This window comes from Polyodon spathula, chromosome 10, assembly GCF_017654505.1.
Source record: "Polyodon spathula isolate WHYD16114869_AA chromosome 10, ASM1765450v1, whole genome shotgun sequence".
NCBI lineage: Eukaryota > Metazoa > Chordata > Actinopteri > Acipenseriformes > Polyodontidae > Polyodon > Polyodon spathula.
Window position 1 is genome coordinate 47,838,167 of NC_054543.1, and position 6,080 is coordinate 47,844,246.

A 6,080-nucleotide genomic window follows, 5' to 3' on the forward strand; every position below is an offset into this window, starting at 1 on the left:
ACACGGAGAGAACTAACACAAGCACAGGCTCCAATAAGAGAGAACTGACAGAGACTGGAACACAAGCACAGGCTCCAATAAGAGAAACTGACAGAGACTGGAACACAAACACAGGCTCCAATAAGAGAGAACTGACAGAGACTGGAACACAAACACAGGCTCCAATAAGAGAGAACTGACAGAGACTGGAACACAAACACAGGCTCCAATAAGAGAGAACTGACAGAGACTGGAACACAAACACAGGCTCCAATAAGAGAGAACTGACAGAGACTGGAACACAAACACAGGCTCCAATAAGAGAGAGAACTGACAGAGACTGGAACACAAACACAGGCTCCAATAAGAGAGAACTGACAGAGACTGGAACACAAACACAGGCTCCAATAAGAGAGAACTGACAGAGACTGGAACACAAGCACAGGCTCCAATAAGAGAGAACTGACAGAGACTGGAACACAAGCACAGGCTCCAATAAGAGAGAACTGACAGAGACTGGAACACAAACACAGGCTCCAATAAGAGAGAACTGACAGAGACTGGAACACAAACACAGGCTCCAATAAGAGAGAACTGACAGAGACTGGAACACAAGCACAGGCTCCAATAAGAGAGAACTGACAGAGACTGGAACACAAACACAGGCTCCAATAAGAGAGAACTGACAGAGACTGGAACACAAGCACAGGCTCCAATAAGAGAGAACTGACAGAGACTGGAACACAAGCACAGGCTCCAATAAGAGAGAACTGACAGAGACTGGAACACAAACACAGGCTCCAATAAGAGAGAACTGACTGGAACACAAACACAGGCTCCAATAAGAGAAACTGACAGATAAGGCTCCAGAGAACTGACAGAGACTGGAACACAAACACAGGCTCCAATGATGACAGAGAGAACACAAACACAGGCTTCAATAAGAGAGAACTGACAGAAGGCTGGAACACAAACACAAGAGACAGGCTTCTCCAATAAGAGAGAACGATAAGAGAGAACTGACAGAGACTGGAACACAAGCACAGGCTTCTATGAGAGAGAACTGACAGAGACTGGAACACAAGCACAGGCTTCAATAAGAGAGAACTGACAGAGACTGGAACACAAACACGGTCTCCGATAAGAGAGAACTGACAGAGGCTGGAACACAAACACGGTCTCCGATAAGAGAACTGACAGAGACTGGAACACAAGCACAGGCTCCGATAAGAGAACTGACAGAGACTGGAACGCAAGCACAGGCTTCAATGAGAGAGAACTGACAGAGACTGAAACACAGAAGTGGAGCACGCACTTTGTTGCTGATTATTGTGAAGGTCCAAAGAAGAATTAAAAAAGGTTAAAAGTGTTTCAACGGCACCGACCGGCTTTTACTGTATAAACTGCAGCACCTTTTACATAAAAATACATTTAGAGGCATAAGAAATAAAGTTATTCATTTGTGAGGAGAGGAGGATCAAATGAAATGTGTGTGTGTATTTTTTTTCTTTTTTATGATATTTGCAATCACAGTAGTTCTGAGTGGCGTTGCTCTGAGCTGTATTAATTTTTTTCATACTGTATAACCTGGAAAAGCTCTTTGAGCTATTTTGAAGACAAGCTCATTGTGAAAGCTGCCTGACGTTCCAGCTTCTCTAGGTGTTTCTAGGTAAGTGATGCAGAAATGACCAATAGTGACACTTCCAATTAAAGTAATTGTGAACAGTAAAGAGTAATGGTTTATATTTATGTGTCTCTAACTTCTGTGTATTTACATCACAGTTACATAGTAAATACATGTGTACTTACACATCATTACAATGTTATTATGCATCGTTACATGCTTCACGTGTAAATCTTTTTGCGCGATATATGTAAGTACACAATTATATCAGAAAAGGGTTAGGGTTAGTAACTAATGTTGCAAATGAACCTATGACCTGTCTTCCCTTGTACAAAGTGCAATCACCTTTTCTGAGTGAAAGGTGTATGAGCCAGAGATAGATGTCTCTTTGACAGAAACAGTTTACTTTATTTGAAGTCTTCCCACTGATGATGGGAATGGGAATGTAGAGATGGAAGCTCTGCTAACAAGATTGAAGTTTTTGCAGGTATCAGGCTTTTAAAGACGCATTTTTGACAACTAATGCGAGTTTTAAAGTTTGGGAGGGGGGGGGGGGGGGGGGGGGGGGGGGGGGGGGGGGGGGGGGGGTTGATATCCAAGGTTTCTATAATGGGTGATCTTTTACATATAAGAAATACCTCCTGGTACAGGAAAGGGGAGTCAGTGGTGAACTATATATGGCTTCATTAAATCATAGACATTAATGAAGACCTGTTAAAAACCAATGAGGGGGAGCAATAGCATAGGACCATGTTATGCCATACGCCTGAAAAAATGCTACAGAAGACTCTTCTATTAATGATGAATGACCTCGACAGAGAAGCAGGTGGTTCGGAACTTGCCTGAACAGGATTTATAAGGATTTATAAATAAAACTTGGGTCATTTCATTTGGGAATTTGCTAACTTTATTTTATAGTGGAACCAAGGCTTGTTAAAGGATGTTTTTGGTTTTCTTCTATCTCTTCTCTCTTCTAATGCAGCTGAGGATGCTGGGGGCAGTTTAGAGCAATTCCACTGCCAAAGACACTCATTGTTGTCAATTGACTTTAAAATTGCGATGATTTAAAGATAATGGTAGTCTGGCATTTTCTTTTAAAAAAAGCAGCTTTTTCATTGGTTCCCTGATTCTCGAAATGTTCTGCTCCTTTAAACAGAACCAGTAACATTTTCAGCACCAATCATACCTTAATGCCATCCTACTGTCAACCCATACCTGCACAGTGAAAATGTCATTGTTATTAGCAAAAAGCCCTTTCAGCACAGAGACACAAATCAACACTGTTTTATCAGACCCACCCTCAGCCAGAAATACCCTGCCATTTGCTCTCTTAACTAGAATCCAATTCTGTCATTAAAATAAACCTCAACCTGACTACTAAATACATACTGTATTGATATCTTTCATTTATTTGGCAAATACATAAAACTGAAAAAAATACCATCCTATACCTTACAGCATTTAAGCATGTTGTTGTTGGTTGGTGGCAGAGTGGGATTGATATAACCTTTGCAATTCAAATGGGAATTGTAGTACCAGAGTATTAGTTCATTCTTCCAGTGTCTGTTTTAATAGAGTATAATGTGCAAGGAATTAATAACAATAATTCAAATGTTTCTTCTTAAGGCTGGTTTTATACCCTTACAATTTGCTTTTGCACGTGCCTCAAAATGTAACTTTTATTGTTTTCTTTTGCCAGCATTTCAGTCTCCCAGGCCAATTAAAAATATCTTTATAGTTCATTATCACACCTATAAATCATCACTTGTCCTCAACACTTTGTTTCTAGCTATGATCTGATGCAGTGTGGTTTATTTCTAACGCTCAATCTTCTGTATCCGTGGCACAAGCAACTGAACCCACTAAATTCATTTTCACCTGACAAGTTCAAGTTAAGTTTGGTTAAATCTGTTGACAGGATAGTGGCATCCAATTTATTTTGAGATGTTTCCTTCTGGCAAGCATGCATTTTAACGGGGATTGAATCTGCTGTCCTGAACATATTTCCTGGAGAAATCCAGTGAAGGAGAAGATAAAGCAACCAAAGAAAAGAGAACTGTCATAATTCACAAAATGGAGTTCAGAGTTATGCTGTCCAGAAAATAAGGTAAAAAAAAAAAAAAGGTTATTTCAAAACACTTCAGTCTTTCGGGGAAGAAGCAAACGAGTGAGTTAGGGTTAGGATAATATCGTGCATTGTAACTGCACAATAACATTGTAATTATGTGTAAGTATTACACATGTATTTACTATGTAACTACTATGCAAATACACAGTAATTAGAGACACTTCATGTAAAATGTTACCCATTGGTTAAAGCACAGAGAAGATAGGAGGGTGTCATTGCTTTTGAAGACCATTGTAAACGGCCCGAGGTGACATGCAGCAGCTCTGGACATTATGGGATGTAATCAGAACAGTTACACGAGTGATATCATCACACACACAAGACAAGCTAGGGGCATGATGTATCATCACACACACGAGACAAGCTAGGGGCATGATGTATCACACACACACGAAACAAGCTAGGGGCATGATGTATCATCACACACACGAGACAAGCTAGGGGCATGATGTATCACACACACACGAGACAAGCTAGGGGCATGATGTATCATCACACACACGAGACAAGCTAGGGGCATGATGTATCATCACACACACGAGACAAGCTAGAGGCATGATGTATCATCACACACACAAGACAAGCTAGGGGCATGATGTATCACACACACACGAGACAAGCTAGGGGCATGATGTATCATCACACACACGAGACAAGCTAGGGGCATGATGTATCATCACACACACGAGACAAGCTAGAGGCATGATGTATCATCACACACACACTAGAGGCATGAGACAAGCTAGGGGCATGATGTATCATCACACACACGAGACAAGCTAGAGGCATGATGTATCATCACACACACGAGACAAGCTAGGGGCATGATGTATCATCACACACACGAGACAAGCTAGAGGCATGATGTATCATCACACACACGAGACAAGCTAGAGGCATGATGTATCATCACACACACGAGACAAGCTAGAGGCATGATGTATCATCACACACACGAGACAAGCTAGAGGCATGATGTATCATCACACACACGAGACAAGCTAGGGGCATGATGTATCATCACACACACGAGACAAGCTAGAGGCATGATGTATCATCACACACACGAGACAAGCTAGAGGCATGATGTATCATCACACACACGAGACAAGCTAGAGGCATGATGTATCATCACACACACGAGACAAGCTAGGGGCATGATGTATCATCACACACACGAGACAAGCTAGAGGCATGATGTATCATCACACACACGAGACAAGCTAGGGGCATGATGTATCATCACACACACGAGACAAGCTAGAGGCATGAGAGACAAGCTAGAGGCATGATGTATCATCACACACACGAGACAAGCTAGAGGCATGATGTATCATCACACACACGAGACAAGCTAGAGGCATGATGTATCATCACACACACGAGACAAGCTAGAGGCATGATGTATCATCACACACACGAGACAAGCTAGAGACAAGCTAGCTAGGGCATGATGTATCATCACACACACGAGACAAGCTAGAGGCATGATGTATCATCACACACACGAGACAAGCTAGAGGCATGATGTATCATCACACACACGAGACAAGCTAGAGGCATGATGTATCATCACACACACGAGACAAGCTAGAGGCATGATGTATCATCACACACACGAGACAAGCTAGAGGCATGATGTATCATCACACACACGAGACAAGCTAGAGGCATGATGTATCATCACACACACGAGACAAGCTAGGGGCATGATGTATCATCACACACACGAGACAAGCTAGAGGCATGATGTATCATCACACACACGAGACAAGCTAGGGGCATGATGTATCATCACACACACAAGACAAGCTAGAGGCATGATGTATCATCACACACACGAGACAAGCTAGAGGCATGATGTATCATCACACACACGAGACAAGCTAGAGGCATGATGTATCATCACACACACGAGACAAGCTAGAGGCATGATGTATCATCACACACACGAGACAAGCTAGAGGCATGATGTATCATCACACACACGAGACAAGCTAGAGGCATGATGTATCATCACACACACGAGACAAGCTAGGGGCATGATGTATCATCACACACACGAGACAAGCTAGAGGCATGATGTATCATCACACACACGAGACAAGCTAGAGGCATGATGTATCATCACACACACGAGACAAGCTAGAGGCATGATGTATCATCACACACACGAGACAAGACAAGCTAGAGGCATGATGTATCATCACACACACGAGACAAGCTAGAGGCATGATGTATCATCACACACACAAGACAAGCTAGAGGCATGATGTATCATCACACACACGAGACAAGCTAGAGGCATGATGTATCATCACACACACGAGACAAGCTAGAGGCATGATG